General features: G+C 41.4%; 2 pseudogenes; both read left to right on the top strand.

The window, feature by feature from the left end:
- Nucleotides 1-5,324: 5,324 nt before the first annotated feature.
- On the top strand, nt 5,325-5,443 carry LOC134896574 (5S ribosomal RNA; annotated as a pseudogene).
- A 6,751-nt stretch (nt 5,444-12,194) lies between these two features.
- Nucleotides 12,195-12,313, top strand: LOC134896573 (5S ribosomal RNA; annotated as a pseudogene).
- The last annotated feature ends 9,773 nt before the right edge of the window (nt 12,314-22,086 follow it).

Below are 22,086 nucleotides of genomic sequence, written 5' to 3'. Positions count from 1 at the left end.
GATCCCCCAAGGACCTCTCATTACCCAATACGGAAAACCCAGAAGTACTAACTACAGACAGACTACAGATCATCAATCTCAGCACTAGAATCCTAACGGAAGATCAAGTGGAAGTCTTAAGCAAAGGACTTTAATTCTCACCCACATCACCATTTAACAGGTTTAAATGGGAAAAAGATCTCAGGCTTTTTGGCCATAAATTATTATTAAAAAATGTTTTTGCTAAAATTAGCAACAAGGATACGACGGACACTTCACTACCTATGATTACCAGACCAATTCTGACTACCTTCATACTGGAGGAACCATCCACCTCAACATCTTTTCATACACCTCTATCTGAAGAGGAAATAACGGCAATCCAGACCCTGGAGGAATTATACATGGAATCACCCTCGAATACGTTACCGGTATAGAATACCAGACCCACATGTAAGGTGAAGTCAACCTTTTTTCCACCAGATAACAACAGTCCAGAGATTAAGGTCTTCTTGGATCTGGTGTCAAGAGAATTCGATGAGATCCAAATGAACTCCAAGACAAGATGCTGTACTAAAAATCTGAAATATAGAGAGCGACTTGCTCTCAAAGAAATCCAGTCATGGAAGGATATAATTCTCAAGCCCTCAGATAAAGGGGGCAATATTGTGATATGGCCTGTCCCCATGTACGAGGAAGAAGCACTAAGACAACTCTTAGACACCTCGTGCTATCTGAGATTACCACTCAATCCAACAGTCAAATTCCATAGACAGTACATGCATATGATTGAAGAAGCATCGGCTCTAGGAATTATTACACAACAAGAGGTCACATAAATCACAGTCTCCAACCCCAGAGTACCTACGTTTTATCTTTTACCAAAGATACATAAGAACATCAAGAAACCACCAGGCAGGCCTATTGTCTCCGGAAATGGGGGATTATTGGAGATACCTAGCAAATTCTTGGACCTACATCTCAGGGAACATGTCTTAACACTACCCTCCTATCTGAGAGATACATCAGATTTATTACATAAATTACATGATATCTGTGTAGATAGAGACTGTATTCTAGTTACCTTGGATGTTGAGGCCCTGTACAGCAGCATCTCTCATCAACAAGGTGTACAAGCAACTAAGTTCTTTCTGGACATGAAAGAAAAAAATGATTTCAATGATTTTCTTTGCGAATTGTTGAGTTTTGTTCTTAACAAGAATTTCTTCACATTTGGTGATCAATTCTTCCAGCAGATCCGAGGGACAGCGATGGGAGCAGCTTGTGCTCCCACGTATGCAAATCTGTTCCTCGGCTGGTGGGAACAAACTATTGTGTTCAGTGATGAGAATCAGAAATACACACAACACATTCTAAATTGGCTCAGATTCATAGATGATATTCTTGTGATCTGGGACAGTGATGAACAACTCCTACTTGATTTTATCAATGTACTGAACGACAACAATCTTAATATCTTCTTGACCCATACTATAAGCAAAGAAATGGTATCTTTTCTCGATCTCAACATTTATAAAACTGCTAATGGAACTCTGGCTACTGAGTTGTATCGAAAGGATACAGCTACCAACAGTATTTTGTACCAGACCAGTTCACATTTTCCGCCCACTATCGAGAATATTCCTAAAAGGGAATTTCTCAGACTCAGACGCAACTGCACAGAAGACAGTGTTTATAAACAGAAAAGTCAGGAACTTGCGACTAGACTTCAAACACGGGGTTACAGCAAACGTTCTTTAAAAAGAGCTCAGAAAGCTGTTCTGAAAACAAAAAGAGATACCCTAATTTTCCAAGACAAACCAAAGGATGAAAAAGATTAAACTAAAATCTGTTTTGTAGGTACCTTCTGCCCAGAATGGCGTCAGATAAAGAATGCAATCCATAAACATTTACCGGTTCTGCACCTTGATGCAGACCTATCACCTTTATTGGATTCCACGCTCCAATTTAGCTGGAGGAGAGCAAATAACGTGAAGGACATGCTCGTGCAGAGCCACTTTACACGTAATCCCACCAAAATCAGTAACACAATTGGGTCCTTTTCCTGTAGACAATGTAAAGCTTGTCCTCAGATCCAGGTTACAGACAAGGTTACAGATAGATTAGGTCGTGATATTCAAATACGACATTTCTTTAACTGTAACACAGAAGGAATGGTCTACTGCTTAATCTGCAGCTGCAACCAACGTTACATTGGTATGACCACAAGGAAATTTAAAACCCGAATCCTGGAACATATGGGTACCATCAGAAATGCCTCATCTGATCTTCAGAAAGGCAAAAAATTGACATCGGTAGCCAGGCATTTCCATGCTCATCACCATGATTCTCCATGTGAAATGCGAGCGTTTGGTCTTGACAGAGTTCACTTGGGCATACGTGGGGGTGATCTAAGCAAAGAACTCATCAAGAAAGAAAGTGACTGGACCTTCAAGCTGGGAGGGCTAAAACCTTCAGGTCTAAATGAGTATATCAATTATAGTGTATTCTTATGACACCCATACTGATCCAACAGTGTGGCTACACCTTTAACCTTTTTATTTATAATTTCAACTAACCTGTACACGGCTCTATGGTATATGCACCCTGCTTTCACTAGGTCATCCGGCAGCAATACCACACAATCCCACTCCTACATATACTCACTTCTTCGTACATACACCCACACACCTTAATCAGAAACCCCTCCCCCCTCAATATAATTTCATTTATTCTAGCATTACTCCATACTTTATACATGTATGATTATAATTGTCACTTAACACCGTGTTGACCCATCCTTATATTTTCCCATCGCCCACCATCAATTCTCACCTTCCCCATTGTATTTTACACACTATTAGGTTTCAGTTATTCATTAAACTTCAGTTGTTCCTATTCCACACTGCCAATACATAACAATTGCATTTGTGGCATTACACATCACAGCACACACCCTTCATTATCTCATCGGTAAATGGTTCCAATTTCCATTAGACACTACCATCACCTACGCACCTACTCACAATTCTTTCAACAATTGTTTATTAGCATTTCTTAGTATCTTGATTGTCCCTAATATTTATAGCTTTACCGTGTCCCAGATACAGTAGTCATTATGACTCAAAACATCAATTAATCTAAGCTATTATTTAAATCCTCCTAGCTCCAGTCCATTACCCAATCAATTCTTCTCTATTTTCCTAGTACTTACCTCCTTTTCAGATTTAATTATTATTAATATTTAGTAATACATCATGAGCAGACACACTCAGCCCCAGAAGGGGAATATCAGAGCCGTTCCTTTATCACAATAAGCCATGGGCACAACTAGTTTATTACTATACTAGATTAACTATCTAGATCTATGCCAACTTTAATCAGCTATAAACCAATGTGTGGTAACAGTGCCACGGATTTGAGTCTACTACCCTCATGTCAAACTTTAAGCAGTGCATGTGTACTCTTTGCAGACTGCGCTTATTTTATTCACCTACCGTAATTATACTTATGTTTGGCAACTAATCATGGTCTAAATTCATCCTGTTGAGACTATCCACTGAGGGCATTCTTTAGGATCAATTAAATGGTATTAAAACGGTCTCAGTATCAGCTGATAACAGCTATATTACCCAGCCTTAATGAGATAATTCACAGCTGGAATTTAGGCCACTAATTAATCCTTTTAATGTACCAGTACTTCTTATAATTAGGTGATACTATTCGTGAATTGTGTCCACAAACCTATTTTTTCAACAAACAGCATCCTTCACGTTTTTTAGGATTTATTTGTGCTTTTACATTTGCAGGGTCAAAGCAATCACCTGCAATTACCTACATTTAATTTAGTCTGCATTTCTTCGGTCATTATCTACAATTTATATATCAAAGTGTCTAAGTTCATTACTTCGGTTGTGTTTTATAATCCCCCTTTTTTCCATTTTATTCACATATATAATGGAGTCTCCTGGCAATCAACAATTAATCCAGTACTATTGCAATCTGTCCGGACGACACAAGTCACATGATCCTAGCAGCTAAATTAATGGATAAACACATGTCCGCCTGATTGGATGATCCAGATTAACCTGCTTTTAAAAGCACCGCTGGGATCCAGCCCTCACCAGGAAGTGATCAAGCCCGGTGGACGGGTGAAACACGTTTTCCGACATCACCCCCCCTCCTTTTTTTTCATCTGGCTGACTGCAGCAACGGACGTTCATCAGCACCTATATGCGCTTAGCGCCTCCTCTGACTTTCCCGTCCCCGTCGAACCAGTGGATGGCTTCCCGCACCCGCCAGCATTACCGCCAGGCCGGCGGCACCCGGCGCCTTCCCCTCTATCACTAATCGAGCCATCAGGGGCTCTACCAAGCCAGGGGCACTCGCAATAACGAGATGGCTTAACACCCAGTGCGGTAATATCAGCTCCTTTTTCTCTTTTTCACCTTATATCTTTTTTAATACAAAATGCATATCAGCAGTTAATGGCCCGCCATCGCTACACATTCAATTAGTATTAATTTATGTTTGAAAAAGGTCATACTTGCGGTGTGCAGATTATTAGCTGGTTTCGTTCCAGCATTCTCAACTACATTAATATCTTTATTCCATATTACGATTTACTGTACATGTATTATGATATTGGGAATTACTCAATCTAAACCCCAAGTCAGGACATACCATTGTAATTTTGCTACAGTCTCTGTGTTATCTATTTTTGTTTCCTTCAATATCAACATCCTGCAGTTGGATACTTTAATATAGTAGGGTGATTATTTTGTTATCCCTCTTCATTCTTTCATTTTTTTGTTTCTTCATCTCAGACATTTTTTTGTCTTGTTAATTTCTGATTATGATATCATTAGATTCCAGCCATTTACAATAATTGATGCTACTATCTATTCCAGAGGTTCTCAAACTCGGTCCTCAGGACCCCACACAGTGCATGTTTTGCAGGTAACCCAGCAGGTGCACAGGTGTATTAATTACTCACTGACGCATTGTAAAAGGTCCACAGGTGGAGCTAATTATTTCACTTGTGATTCTGTGAGGAGACCTGCAAAACATGCACTGTGTGGGGTCCTGAGGACCGAGTTTGAGAACCTATGATCTATTCTAATACTGTCCAAATTACAATACTGTCAAAATTACAAGTACTGTTCTCTCATTTCCTTCTTTTCTGTACTTTGTGGACTCTCACCATTTGATTCAGGGCCACGTCCCTGTCTAACATTGGCAGCAGATCCATCTGGTTCCCTCCATCTCTGATATCTATCTTCATAACTGTGTAATTTCGTGAACTCTCATCAGTGATTCCAGAGCTTCCAATTATTCTTCATTTCCTCTACTATCATACCACACTGGAAACGCCCGAAGCCGTCTGATCTCGGAAGCTAATCAGTGTTGGGCTGGGTCAGTACTCAAGTGGGTGACCATTGAGGAATACTCAGTTTAGTAGAGCTTATTGGTTTAGCCCATGCAGTGTCTAACACTGACAGAAGATTCACACTGCCATCTTATTTTCCACCCTTATACTATTCATAAGTATAACCAGCCTCCAGACTGCTTTATTTGTATTAATTATACTCTTACAAGGAACATATTACAGTGTTGTGTTTATCAGTAGAACGTACCGTCCAAAAATTCAAACTATATTGTTCATAAACACTCAGAATTTCTTCCGTCAGCCAGAATTTAGCTTCTATCCTGTATCAGCACTCTGTGCTATTTGAATGTATTATCATTTTGACTATTATTTTCTTTATGAACCACTTATTATCTTAATTTTTTTGAATAATTAAAATTTGAATTTTAATCTATTTAGACCAATTTCTATATTCATTTCAAGTTAAAGAGTGCGCCCACAAAAGAGTCTTCTTTTCTCTACACTTTCCTATGCTCTTATACTGACTCAGGGTGCACCACCAACTAATATTAGAATTAGAAAACACTGTTTTCTTGTAATCATTTGACTTTGGTTGTATAATATCATTTGCTTATACTTACCATATCCTGTGCGGTATTCCCTCCCTCTCTTGTTAAGTATTTCCATGCTGAGTAATCTCTCAGCTTCCCAATACCTGCACGGTCATAAAAATCTTTCTCGTCAATAGGATCTCTTTCCTACTGTCTTCTGTTCTTTACGTGGTTCCGTAAGAATTGTTACACTTCCTACAAATCATTTTAACACTCACAACCTCACCAAATACTATGACTACATTTTCATTAAAAACAGCACTGATATCTAAACGTAGAAACCTAGAAGAATACGGTGATATTTTTTCAGACACATTTCAGAATCCAGCTACTCCCAAAGATTGGAGAACAGATCTTTCTAAACTACATAAAAATTTACAAAAAAGGATTAGACTTACGTGGGACATTACTACCTTAGAGAACTATCACAAAACCAAGATCTCACCCAGAGGCCTACGACCCCGTGTTTTTCCTTCCTTTCCTCTGGCCACAGAGAATTTAAAGGCGGAATGGGAAGCAGTCCTATTGAAATGCTCCCATGAGTTGACCCTGATACTTATCAAACATGATAATCTAGTTTTAGATCAAGTTGAAAAGAGTATTGAGGAATTAGGCAAAACATTAGAAACCTGGGAGAAGGATCTTACCTTCCAAAACACTTTTGACAAATATAAAAAGGAATTGGATGCGTACGAAACTTCTATAATAGAACGAAAACGTAACAAATTCCATAGGGATAAAAGTGATTTCTCTCAAGGAAATATATTCCGTTGGAGCACCTATACCCCTAGAGGTAGAGGAGGACAAACAAGAGAAGATATTAGCTCTTCTGAAAGAGAATCCTCATATAGTGAAGACTCCTCTACAGAACATCTGGAAGGAGCCTCAGCAACATCGAAACGCTACAACAGTGAGGATCCTTTTTTAGGGAAAGGTCAACGCTCAAGAGGCAGAAACAAACCTCAGGGAAGACGAGGCGAGGGGGGACGAAACACCGACAAAAACAATCGCGATTGGGATCCCCAAAGGACCTCTCATTACCCAATACGGAAAACCCGGAAGTACTAACTACAGACAGACTACAGATCATCAATCTCAGCACTAGAATCCTAACGGAAGATCAAGTGGAAGTCTTAAGCAAAGGACTTTAATTCTCACCCACATCACCATTTAACAGGTTTAAATGGGAAAAAGATCTCAGGCTTTTTGGCCGTAAATTATTATTAAAATTTTTTTTTGCTAAAATTAGCAACAAGGATACGACGGACACTTCACTACCTATGATTACAGGACCAATTCTGACTACCTCCATACTGGAGGAACCATCCACCTCAACATCTTTTCATACACCTCTATCTGAAGAGGAAATAACGGCAATCCAGACCCTAAAGGAATTATACATGGAATCACCCTCGAATACGTTACCGGTATAGAATACCAGACCCACATGTAAGGTGAAGTCAACCTTTTTTCCACCAGATAACAACAGTCAAGAGATTAAGGTCTTCTTGGATCTGGTGTCGAGAGAATTCGATGAGATCCAAATGAACTCCAAGACAAGATGCTGTACTAAAAATCTGAAATATAGAGAGCGACTTGCTCTCAAAGAAATCCAGTCATGGAAGGATATCATTCTCAAGCCCTCAGATAAAGGGGGCAATATTGTGATATGGCCTGTCCCCATGTACGAGGAAGAAGCACTAAGACAACTCTTAGACACCTCGTGCTATCTGAGATTACCACTCAATCCAACAGTCAAATTCCATAGACAGTACATGCATATGATTGAAGAAGCATCGGCTCTAGGAACTATTACACAACAAGAGGTCACATAAATCACAGTCTCCAACCCCAGAGTACCTATGTTTTATCTTTTACCAAAGATACATAAGAACATCAAGAAACCACCAGGCAGGCCTATTGTCTCCGGAAATGGGGGATTATTGGAGATACCTAGCAAATTCTTGGACCTACATCTCAGGGAACATGTCTTAACACTACCCTCCTATCTGAGAGATACATCAGATTTATTACATAAATTACATGATATCTGTGTAGATAGAGACTGTATTCTAGTTACCTTGGATGTTGAGGCCCTGTACAGCAGCATCTCTCATCAACAAGGTGTACAAGCAACTAAGTTCTTTCTGGACATGAAAGAAAAAAATGATTTCAATGATTTTCTTTGCGAATTGTTGAGTTTTGTTCTTAACAAGAATTTCTTCACATTTGGTGATCAATTCTTCCAGCAGATCCGAGGGACAGCGATGGGAGCAGCTTGTGCTCCCACGTATGCAAATCTGTTCCTCGGCTGGTGGGAACAAACTATTGTGTTCAGTGATGAGAATCAGAAATACACACAACACATTCTAAATTGGCTCAGATTCATAGATGATATTCTTGTGATCTGGGACAGTGATGAACAACTCCTACTTGATTTTATCAATGTACTGAACGACAACAATCTCAATATCTTCTTGACCCATACTATAAGCAAAGAAATGGCATCTTTTCTCGATCTCAACATTTATAAAACTGCTAATGGAACTCTGGCTACTGAGTTGTATCGAAAGGATACAGCTACCAACAGTATTTTGTACCAGACCAGTTCACATTTTCCGCCCACTATCGAGAATATTCCTAAAGGGGAATTTCTCAGACTCCGACGCAACTGCACAGAAGACAGTGTTTATAAACAGAAAAGTCAGGAACTTGCGACTAGACTACAAACACGGGGTTACAGCAAACGTTCTTTAAAAAGAGCTCAGAAAGCTGTTCTGAAAACAAAAAGAGATACCCTAATTTTCCAAGACAAACCAAAGGATGAAAAAGATGAAACTAAAATCCGTTTTGTAGGTACCTTCTGCCCAGAATGGCGTCAGATAAAGAATGCAATCCATAAACATTTACCGGTTCTGCACCTTGATGCAGACCTATCACCTTTATTGGATTCCACGCTCCAATTTAGCTGGAGGAGAGCAAATAACGTGAAGGACATGCTCGTGCAGAGCCACTTTACACGTAATCCCACCAAAATCAGTAACACAACTGGGTCCTTTCCCTGTGGACAATGTAAAGCTTGTCCTCAGATCCAGATTACAGACAAGGTTACAGATAGATTAGGTCGTGATATTCAAATACGACATTTCTTTAACTGTAACACAGAAGGAATGGTCTACTGCTTAATCTGCAGCTGCAACCAACGTTACATTGGTATGACCACAAGGAAATTTAAAACCCGAATCCTGGAACATATGGGTACCATCAGAAATGCCTCATCTGATCTTCAGAAAGGCAAAAAATTGACATCGGTAGCCAGGCATTTCCATGCTCATCACCATGATTCTCCATGTGAAATGCGAGCGTTTGGTCTTGACAGAGTTCACTTGGGCATACGTGGGAGTGATCTAAGCAAGGAACTCATCAAGAAAGAAAGTGAATGGACCTTCAAGCTGGGAGGGCTAAAACCTTCAGATCTAAATGGGTATATCAATTATAGTGTATTCTTATGACACCCATACTGATCCAACAATGTGGCTACACCTTTAACCTTTTTATTTATAATTTCAACTAACCTGTACACGGCTCTACGGTATATGCACCCTGCTTTCACTAGGTCATCCGGCAGCAATACCACACAATCCCACTCCTACATATACTCACTTCTTCGTACATACACCCACACACCTTAATCACAAACCCCCCCCTCAATATAATTTCATTTATTCTAGCATTACTCCATACTTTATACATGTATGATTATAATTGTCACTTAACACCGTGTTGACCCATCCTTATATTTTCCCATCGCCCACCATCAATTCTCACCTTTCCCATTGTATTTTACACACTATTAGGTTTCAGTTATTCATTAACCTTCAGTTGTTCCTATTCCACACTGCCAATACATAACAATTGCATTTGTGGCATTACACATCACAGCACACACCCTTCATTATCTCATCGGTAAATGGTTCCAATTTCCATTAGACACTACCATCACCTACGCACCTACTCACAATTCTTTCAACAATTGTTTATTAGCATTTCTTAGTATCTTGATTGTCCCTAATATTTATAGCTTTACCGTGTCCCAGATACAGTAGTCATTATGACTCAAAACATCAATTAATCTAAGTTATTATTTAAATCCTCCTAGCTCCAGTCCATTACCCAATCAATTCTTCTCTATTTTCCTAATACCTACCTCCTTTTCAGATTTAATTATTATTAATATTTAGTAATACATCATGAGCAGACACACTCAGCCCCAGAAGGGGAATATCAGAGCCGTTCCCATATCACAATAAGCCATGGGCACAACTAGTTTATTACTATACTAGATTAACTATCTAGATCTATGCCAACTTTAATCAGCTATAAACCAATGTGTGGTAACAGTGCCACGGATTTGAGTCTACTACCCTCATGTCAAACTTTAAGCAGTGCATGTGTACTCTTTGCAGACTGCGCTTATTTTATTCACCTACCGTATATATACTTATGTTTGGCAACTAATCATGGTCTAAATTCATCCTGTTGAGACTATCCACTGAGGGCATTCTATAGGATCAATTAAATGGTATTAAAACGGTCTCAGTATCCGCTGACAACAGCTATACTACCCAGCCTTAATGAGATAATTCACAGCTGGAAATTAGGCCACTAATTAATCCTTTTAATGTACCAGTACTTCTCATAATTAGGTGATACTATTCGTGAATTGTGTCCACAAACCTATTTTTTCAACAAACAGCATCCTTCACGTTTTTTAGGATTTATTTGTGCTTTTACATTTGCAGGGTCAAAGCAATCACCTGCAATTACCTACATTTAATTTAGTCTGCATTTCTTCGGTCATTATCTACAATTTATATATCAAAGTGTCTAAGTTCATTACTTCGGTTGTGTTTTATAATCCCCCTTTTTTCCATTTTATTCACATATATAATGGAGTCTCCTGGCAATCAACAATTGATCCAGTACTATTGCAATCTGTCCGGACGACACAAGTCACATGATCCTAGCAGCTAAATTAATGGATAAACACATGTCCGCCTGATTGGATGATCCAGATTAACCTGCTTTTAAAAGCACCGCTGGGATCCAGCCCTCACCAGGAAGTGATCAAGCCCGGTGGACGGGTGAAACGCGTTTTCCGACATCACCCCCCCCCTTTTTTTCATCTGGCTGACTGCAGCAACGGACGTTCATCAGCACCTATATGCGCTTAGCGCCTCCTCTGACTTTCCCGTCCCCGTCGAAGCAGTGGATGGCTTCCCGCACCCGCCAGCATTACCGCCAGGCCGGCGGCGCCCGGCGCCTTCCCCTCTCTCACTAATCGAGCCATCAGGGGCTCCACCAAGCCAGTGGCACCTGCAGTGGACGGCCTCCCGCACTCGCCAGCATCACAGTCAAGCCGGCGGCGCCCGGCGCCTCCCCTCTCTCACCAATTGAGCCATCAGGGGCTCTACCAAGCCAGGGGCACTCGCAATAACGAGATGGCTTAACACCCAGTGCGGTAATATCAGCTCCTTTTTCTCTTTTTCACCTTATATCTTTTTTAATACAAAATGCATATCAGCAGTTAATGGCCCGCCATCGCTACACATTCAATTAGTATTAATTTATGTTTGAAAAAGGTCATACTTGCGGTGTGCAGATTATTAGCTGGTTTTGTTCCAGCATTCTCAACTACATTAATATCTATATTCCATATTACGATTTACTGTACATGTATTATGATATTGGGAATTACTCAATCTAAACCCCAAGTCAGGACATACCATTGTAATTTTGCTACAGTCTTTGTGTTATCCATTTTTGTTTCCTTCAATATCAACATCCTGCAGTTGGATACTTTAATATAGTAGGGTGATTATTTTGTTATCCCTCTTCATTCTTTCATTTCTTTGTTTCTTCATCTCAGACATTTTTTTGTCTTGTTAATTTCTGATTACGATATCATTAGATTCCAGCCATTTACAATAATTGATGCTACTATCTATTCTAATACTGTCCAAATTACAATACTGTCAAAATTACAAGTACTGTTCTCTCATTTCCTTCTTTTCTGTACTTCGTGGACTCTCACCATTTGATTCAGGGCCACGTCCCTGTCTAACATTGGCAGCAGATCCATCTGGTTCCCTCCATCTCTGATATCTATCTTCATAACTGTGTAATTTCGTGAACTCTCATCAGTGATTCCAGAGCTTCCAATTATTCTTCATTTCCTCTACTATCATACCACACTGGAAACGCCCGAAGCCGTCTGATCTCGGAAGCTAATCAGTGTTGGGCTGGGTCAGTACTCAAGTGGGTGACCATTGAGGAATACTCAGTTTAGTAGAGCTTATTGGTTTAGCCCATGCAGTGTCTAACACTGACAGAAGATTCACACTGCCATTTTATTTTCCACCCTTATACTATTCATAAGTATAACCAGCGTCCAGACTGCTTTATTTGTATTAATTATACTCTTACAAGGAACATATTACAGTGTTGTGTTTATCAGTAGAACGTACCGTCCAAAAATTCAAACTATATTGTTCATAAACACTCAGAATTTCTTCCGTCAGCCAGAATTTAGCTTCTATCCTGTATCAGCACTCTGTGCTATTTGAATGTATTATCGTTTTGACTATTATTTTCTTTATGAACCACTTATTATCTTAATTTTTTTGAATCATTAAAATTTGAATTTTAATCTATTTAGACCAATTTCTATATTCATTTCAAGTTAAAGAGTGCGCCCACAAAAAAGTCTTCTTTTCTCTACACTTTCCTATGGATGGATAGTATACTTGACGACACAGAGGTAGGTAGAGCAGTGGTCTACTGTAGTGTTCTGCTATATATTATATACTGATGGTCAGCAAAATTATGCATTGTCCTCCTACTACTGCGCACAACAACTAAAATGCACCACAGGTATGGATGGATAGTATACTTGACGACACAGAGGTAGGTAGAGCAGTGGACTACTGTAGCGTACTGCTATATATTATATACTGGTGGTCAGCAAAATTATGCACTGTCCTCCTACTACTGCGCACAACAACTAAAATGCACCACAGGTATGGATGGATAGTATACTTGACGACACAGAGGTAGGTAGAGCAGTGGACTACTGTACTGTACTGCTATATATTAAATACTGGTGGTCAGCAAAATTATACACTGTCCTCCTACTACTGCGCACAACAACTAAAATGCACCACAGGTATGGATGGATAGTATACTTGACGACACAGAGGTAGGTAGAGCAGTGGACTACTGTACCGTACTGCTATATATTATATACTGGTGGTCAGCAAAATTATGCACTGTCCTCCTACTACTGCGCACAACAACTAAAATGCACCACAGGTATGGATGGATAGTATACTTGACGACACAGAGGTAGGTAGAGCAGTGGACTACTGTACCGTACTGCTATATATTTTATATACTGGTGGTTAGCAAAATTATACACTGTCCTCCTACTACTGCGCACAACAACTAAAATGCACCACAGGTATTGATGGATAGTTTACTTGACGACACAGAGGTAGGTAGAGCAGTGGACTACTGTACCGTACTGCTATATATTATATACTGGTGGTCAGCAAAATTATGCACTGTCCTCCTACTACTGCGCACAACAACTAAAATGCACCACAGGTGTGGATGGATAGTATACATGATGACACAGAGGTAGGTAGAGCAGTGGACTACTGTACCGTACTGCTATATATTATATACTGGTGGTCAGCAAAATTATGCACTGTCCTCCTACTACTGCGCACAACAACTAAAATGCACCACAGGTATGGATGGATAGTATACTTGACGACACAGAGGTAGGTAGAGCAGTGGACTACTGTACCGTACTGCTATATATTATATACTGGTGGTCAGCAAAATTATGCACAATCCTCCTACTACTGCGCACAACAACTAAAATGCACCACGGGTATGGATGGATAGTATACTTGACGACACAGAGGTAGGTAGAGCAGTGGACTACTGTACCGTACTGCTATATATTTTATATACTGGTGGTTAGCAAAATTATACACTGTCCTCCTACTACTGCGCACAACAACTAAAATGCACCACAGGTATGGATGGATAGTTTACTTGACGACACAGAGGTAGGTAGAGCAGTTGACTACTGTACCGTACTGCTATATATTATATACTGGTGGTCAGCAAAATTATGCACTGTCCTCCTACTACTGCGCACAACAACTAAAATGCACCACAGGTATGGATGGATAATATACTTGACAACACAGAGGTAGGTAGAGCAGTGGACTACTGTACCGTACTGCTATATATTATATACTGGTGGTCAACAAAATTATGCACTGTCCTCCTACTACTGTGCACAACTAAAATGCACCACAGGTATGGATGGATAGTTTACTTGATGACACAGAGGTAGGTAGAGCAGTGGACTACCGTACTGCTATATATTATATACTGGTGGTCAGTAAAATTATGCACTGTCCTCCTACTACTGCGCACAACAACTAAAATGCACCACAGGTATGGATGGATAATATACTTGACGACACAGAGGTAGGTAGAGCAGTGGACTACTGTACCGTACTGATATAATACTGGTGGTCACTGGTCAGCAAAACTCTGCACTGTCCTCCTACTATATACTACAATGCAGCACAAATATGGAGCTTTTTTCAGGCAGAGAACGTATAATACTGGTGGTCACTGGTCAGCAAAACTCTGCACTGTCCTCCTACTATATAATACTGGTGGTCCCCAGTCCCCACAATAAAGCATACTGAGCACAGATAATTGCAGCACACTGAGCACGGATATGGAGTGTTTTTCAGGCAGAGAACGTAGATATTTTCAGCACACTGAGCACAGATATTTGCAAGCACACTGAGCCCAGATATTTGCAGCACACTGAGCACAGATATTTGCAGCACACTGAACACAACTGAGAGAACGCTGCATACGTCCTCTCCCTATCATCTCCAATGCACGAGTGAAAATGGCGGCGACGCGCGGCTCCTTATATAGAATACGAATCTCGCGAGAATCCGACAGTCGGATGATGACGTTCGGGCACGCTTGGGTTAACCGAACAAGGCGGAAAGATTTGAGTCCGCCTCGGAACCGTGTAAAATGGGTGAAGTTCAGGGGGGTTCGGATTCCGAGGAACCGAACCCGCTCATCTCTAATTGATACACAAGTATAGGGACTATCTATTGCATAGTTGTCCACCAGATAGATATCTTTCTATTAGATAGATAGATAGATAGATAGATAGATAGGTAGATAGATAGATAGATAGATAGATATAGAGATAGATAGATAGATAGATAGATAGATAGATAGATAGCAGGGACATGCAGTCAGGGGAGGCAGTGCAGGGGAGGGGCCATGATTCCCTCTCTCACAATTGCTCCGGCCCCACTGTGGCTGAATGTAACTGACATACCCGGGCTGCGGTGACAGATAAGGACTGCACTGGGCACCGGGATGTCTGCGCTGTATTCCCCCAGTGACCCAGCGCAGTGAAGCAGTGGCAGCTGCTCTCAGCCTCCCTGGGGCAGAATTGCCCCGGCTCTGAGATCCACAGTAACAGCTCCCCCAATCTGAGGCAGGCGGCTGGGGATCATACACAGTGGGTAGGCGGGCGTCCAGCTCTCAGCACCAGACTCCAGCGTGGGGATGAATGTGCTCGGCACTCTACTCGCATGCCTGGGGGCTCCGCTCCATACTCTTCCAGCCCAGGCTGCTGCATGGTGAATGGGCGCTGACTGCAGAATGAAGATGGTGGCCGAGAGCATGATCCTCCCCATCACAATCATTTACCTGTCGGGGCAATGACAGGTAATGCACTAGTTTCTGGCCCTCTACAGTGTGTTCGTGTATGTCACTGTGTGTGCACACTTTGCCCTCCCACGTGCTGTTCTGCGGACCCCAGGCTGTAATGTTTATATCGTATTTTATGCCGACAGTAATGTGCTCTCCCTAGTATCACCCTATCCCTGTCTACTGTCACCCAATGCTGTCACCCTCTCCGTGGCATCACCCTCTTCCTGTCACCCCCTCCCTGGTGTCTCCTTCTCCCTGTCACCCTCTTCCTGTCATCCTCTCCCTGGCATCCCCCCACTGCGGTCACCCTGGCATCACTCTCTCCCTGCCTACTGTCACCCAATGCTGTCACCCTCTCCGTGGCATCACCCTCTTTCTGTCACCCCATCCCTGGTGTCTCCTTCTCCCTGTCATCCTCTCTCTGGCATCACCCACTGCTTTCACCCTGGTGTCACCCTCTCCCTGTCACCCACTTCCTGACATCACCCTCTCCCTGTAACCTACTGCTGTCACGTCTCTACCTGTCACCCAATGCTGTCAGTGTTACCCTCTCCCTGTCACCCTCTCTGTGGCGTCAACCTGTTCCTGTCACACCCCCACCCTGGTGTCTCCTTCTCCCTGTCACCCTCAACCTGACGTCACCCTCTCCCTGCCTACTGTCACCTACTGCTGTCACCCTCTACCTGTCACCCAATGCTGTCAGTGTTACACTCTCTCTGTCACCCACTGCTGTCATCCTCCCTGGCGTCATCCTCTCCCTGTCACCCTCTCCCTAAATATTTATTTTTTTATTTTATAAAAATGTACAATATATTAGCCACCTGCTCATCACAAGTTTGATCAGGCAGGCTGTGGGCATTGGCGGTGGTGGCATTGGACTGAGATGCAAATTAGCGGCAGGGGGGGCTTGGATGATTGATGGTGGCGATTTTGTAGGACATTGGTGGGGGCGGCAGCCATTGGTGTAGGCAGCGGCTATTAGCGCTGGTGGTAGTGGGCATCAGCTTGGGGGCAGTAGCAGGCATCAGCTCGGCGTTGGTAGGGGTCGTCGGCGGGACTCGGTGGACATTATGGCTGCAGTGTCTCACCAGCCACTGACCTCACCGCACGCCACTGATAGATAGATAATGCAATTATACATGAACATTTGCATTTGCACAGTGCAACACATTTGTAATATAATTTGTAAATTAGTCTAAAACTAAAACAGTGGAAATTCTAATATCAGTCTATAAAACAAGAGATCGAGAGCAGCACTTGCCCAACTACAAACTTAAGCCTTTTCAACGTTTTTACAGTTTTCAGGTGTGCAAAATAGAAACTTTTTAATTAATAAACCTGAATGTAAAGTATGAAATCAAATTGTGATCCACTAAGCTTGCAAAAAATCATGGTCTTTCCCTACCATCACTGTATTTAACTAGATAATTGCAATTTTAAATTTGAGAAATTACTTAAAGAAAACTATAGTAAAATATAGCTTATGTATAAAAAAAACAACTTCTGTTGTACTGCTGCAACTTTGGGAGAATTCTCTGACATCAAAAGTACTAAGGACCTAATTCAGACCAACTAGCAGCAGCAAAATTGTTCTCTAATGGGCAAAACCATGTGCATTGCCGGGGAGGCGGGTAGATATAACGTGCAGAGAAATTTAGATTTGGATGGGTTATGTTTCTGTGCAGGGTAAATACTAGCTGCTTTATTTTACACTACAATTTTGATTTCAGTTTAAACACACACACCACGGAAATCTAACTCTCTCTGCACGTTATATCTGCCCCACTTGCAGTGCACATTGGGGGTCATTCCGAGTTGTTCGCTCGCTAGCAGATTTTAGCAGCATTGCACACGCCTGGCTGGCCGCCGCCCTCTGGGAGTGTATCTTAGCTTAGCAGAATTGCGAACGAAAGATTAGCAGAATTGCGAATAGAAAATTCTTAGCAGTTTCTGAGTAGCTCGAGACTTACTCCTACACTGCGATCAGCTCAGCCCGTTTCGTTCCTGGTTTGACATCACAAACACGCCCTGCGTTTGGCTGGCCACTCCCCTGTTTCTCCAGACACTCCCGCGTTTTATCCTGGCACGCCTGCGTTTTTCCGCACACTTCCAGAAAACGGTCAGTTTCCGCCCAGAAACACCCACTTCCTGTCAATCACACTCCGATCACTTCAACGATGGAAATTCTTCGTTCGGACGTGAGTAAATCTACTAAGTTTTGTGCTAAAATACTTAGCGCATGCGCACTGCGTACCATGCGCATGCACATTTTCGCCTTAATCGCTCCGTTGCGAAAATCAGCAACGAGCGAACAACTCGGAATGACCCCCATGGTTGGCCCATTAGAGAACAATTTTGCTGCTGTGATCAGGTTTGAATTAAGCCCCAAGTTACTTCTTGAAAAAAATTCTATAAAGCCTAAGTGTCATTCTTGGCATATCTTAAAAAAATAAAAAAAATAATGGAGTTGGGTTCTCAGCCTAGAACGATGCAGCTTAATGTAATTCTTTAGCAGTGCCTTACAGTGTACATACAGTATATGGGAAACATACTGGCAGTGGCGATGACTTGAAACATTTAAACACAGTGGGAAGGAGTCTCTGTTCTGAACAGCATACACACCTGTCTCCCCGCACTTCCAGGTATGGACATCGCAGCATCACGCTGTGCATCACCGGCGGCCACCAGAGGGGGTGAAGTCAGTAACCATGGTTATGACTCGCCAATCTGGAGTATCCCATGCTGGCAGCAGCCCGATCTAGCCTACCTGGGAGCATGCAGGAACATCCACTGCTGTCCACCAGGCGCTGAGAGGTGGGCCAGTGTCCATAGCAACCCACACTAAACAAAAAACACAAACACATAAGTGAAAATACACAAAACCAGCACATGACAGCAGGACGTAGAGCAGCATATTCATTAACTCTTAAAGCTGCTGTAATATATATACTGTCAGAGACATAAATAAATAAAGGGTGTGAATAGTCACCCACAAAGCATATACACCAACACTTAGAGCAATATTTATATCCCACTGCTCCAACCATTTCACTCTTAGTACATCCTTAACCAATACCTATTTATAAAGGGATCACAGCCCAAAAACTATATTCTAGGTAGGTAAGTTGTAACCCCCACTAGGTAAAGAAAACAATTTAAAGGACCATAAAGTGAAATGGTTTAGATCGAGAAGTAAAACATTATCACCAGCTGCAACAAAATGGGAAGAAAAAGCAATATTAGAAATACAAATGTACAAAAAACATATTAATGACAAATTCTTATTCAAACCAGCTGGCAAGACCGTATTCACGTCAAAGATCCATTTAGACTCCAGCTGTAATCATTTCCTGTTTCTATCTCCTCCTTCTACCATAGGAGGAACGTGATCAACTAACTTATGCCGCAGTGTGGACATCGAATGGCCAGCTTCCTTAAAATGTCTTGCTACAGGTTGGTCCACATTTTTCCTTCTAATGAATGTCTGATGGCAGATCTGTTTTGTGCTGCTTGTTCACGGAAAGAACACATCATCTTCCCGATGTAGGCTAAGCCACACGGGCACTTGGGGTCTATTTATTAAGCCTTGGATGGTTATAAAGTCGCTGGAAATAAAGCACCAGACAATTGACTCCTAACTGCTATGCCCCAGGCTGTGTTTGAAAAATTACAGTTAGGAGCCGATTGGCTGGTACTTTATCTCCAGTGACTTTATCTCCATCCAAGGCTTAGTAAATAGACCCCTTGATAACATATATGCCAAATCTTGAGGTGCAGGTGAGTACATGTCTAAAAGCAAACTTTTTTCCGGAATGAGGATGCAATATTGTTGGTCCCATTTCCAAGTATCGACAGGTCGTGCAGCCAGTGCATCTGTATGACCCAGGAACTTTACTCAAGTAAAGTGATCTAAATTCTCTGTCGTGATCAGTTACATCATTATGGACCAGCCACTCCTTGAGGTTTCCCCCACTCCGGTGACAATTTAATAAGTGGCTGTCTTTCAACGCTGTTATTGATTTATCAGTTTTAACAATCAGCCAAAGTCTCTTTGCATTCGTTCTCACCACATTGCTAGCCACATTAAACGTTGTAATTAGTGCAGTTACTTTGTGGTTTCATTTTGTCTTCTTCACCAGACGCTGATACCATGTTAAAGCTAATGAATATGCTGCACTACATGCACTGGTTTTGTGTATTTTCACTTATGTGTTTGTGTTTTTTGTTTAGTTTGGGTTCCTATGGACACAGCACCTGGTTGGACAGCAGTGGACGTTCCCGCATGCTCCCAGATAGTCTGCCAGCGTGGGAGACTCCTGATTGGTGAGTCATAACCATGGTTACTGACTACGCCCCCTCCGTCGGATGTCAGTGATGCTTGGCGTGATGCTGCAACGTCCATACCGAAAGTGCGGGGAGACGCTGGGATCAGCGCGATACACTGGTGGCTATAAAGGTATGTTTTGTTTATTGTATATTTGTCCCGACGAAAAGGTGCTAAATAAAGGCACCTGAAACGTTGATATCTACATGCTGTGAGCTGTCCGTTTTTTTTAAAACCTAGGAGTGCCTCCCGCTTCTGCTGATATATACTGTGTACATATATATATATATATATATATACAGTCGTAGAGCCCGGCACTCTCAGCATTACATAGATACCTCTCCTGTTGCCTTCCGTGTTTAGAGGGCCAAGCAGCTCCCCAATGCAGAATACACGTGTGTGGCGGCACTCAGGACAACAAATACACAGGGCACATGCCCTGATGAAAAAGCAACATGCTTTGAAACGTTGGTTTAAACACGGCTGTCTGTGTATTTATTGTCCTGAGTGCCGACGCACACGTGTATTATATATATATATATATATATATATATATTATTTAAACATATCATATATACATACATATATCATTCCTGCACTCACAGCAAAAATAGAAACAACAGTGGGGTGCAACTAGTGGGTTATAATGTCTCCACAACGTCCATGCATATAGTACAGTGTCCACTGGTATAGGAGGTGCACTCCAATACCTTTGGACACACATATATATATATATATATATATATATACCTCCAAACCGCACGGCACTCACAGGGACTCGTTACACCAAAATTTTAATGCCAGTGTTTCAAACAGTCAACATGTTTCGAGGCTGACGCCTCTTCCTGTGTCCTGAGGAAGAGGCCTCAGCCTCGAAACATGTTAAAATGTGTACCGTTTAAAGGAAGTCAGCCAGCGATCACATTTCCAAGCGCTCCTGTGCGCTATACACAGCTGACCCGCACACCGTGCTTCCTGTCAGCTCAATGGAATGCACTTCCTGTAGGTCGTGGAACGCGGAAGTGGGGCCGTGGAGCGCAAGAAGACTTCCGGTCACGGAGAGTTAGTCGTTGTTGCGGATGTGTAGCAAATTAATACAATATTATTTTGTATGTAAAGTTCATCTGTTAGGATGTCAGTAAAGTGCTGGTCCAATCTTAAATAAGATTCATTGATATTATAAATACTTTGGTGGTCCATTAATTGAGGTAGTCCTTTATAAGTGATATAAAAGCAGCTAAAGTGATGATTTCAATTGATTCCGTGATCTGTGCTAATATGGAAATCACAATGAGTATTATTTCATACATATGTGACAATCATAAAAAAGGTAAAATATATATAAGAAATATAGAGGAATATATAAAGTGACTGTGTGAGTAAAGTGACATTAGTGCAAAAAGTAAAATATAAGTAAAGATGGATAAAAAAAATGCATGTAGACGGACATTCTGATTCATAAAAGATTCATAGGAAATTCATAAGAAAGGTGCAATCTCCAAAGATTCATTAAAGCCCAGGAGGGTACCTAACTCAAAAATCTAAAACATCTCTCTTTTAGAAAGTTTCTTAAGGATGTCTCCTCCACTCTCTCCTAATTTTGCTAACGCTATAACTTTAAATGAAAAATCATCCCGGTTGCAGTTATGGCTTTCAATGAAGTGTCTATGTATGGCATGTGTGGTAATTTTATTTTTAATGTTTCACACATGCTCCTGGATGCGCAATTTGAGGGTCCTTTTGGTCTTCCCCACATATTTCATCCTACATGTGCATTCCAGTATATATATGACCATATTTGAGTTGCAGTTTATAAAGTATTTTATCTTATATTCTTTAGAATGGTCGTGGTTATCGAATAGTTTCCTTTTTGCATGTACGAACATGCGATATGTAAGTGACGTCAATTACATATCACAAATGCGTTTTAAGAAAGTTGCTATAGTTTTTAACATTAGATTGACATT

The sequence above is a fragment of the Pseudophryne corroboree genome, chromosome 3 (genome assembly GCF_028390025.1).
Source record: "Pseudophryne corroboree isolate aPseCor3 chromosome 3, aPseCor3.hap2, whole genome shotgun sequence".
NCBI classification, from domain to species: domain Eukaryota; kingdom Metazoa; phylum Chordata; class Amphibia; order Anura; family Myobatrachidae; genus Pseudophryne; species Pseudophryne corroboree.
Note: the sequence above shows the minus strand (reverse complement) of the source record. Positions and strands in the feature narration are given on the sequence as shown.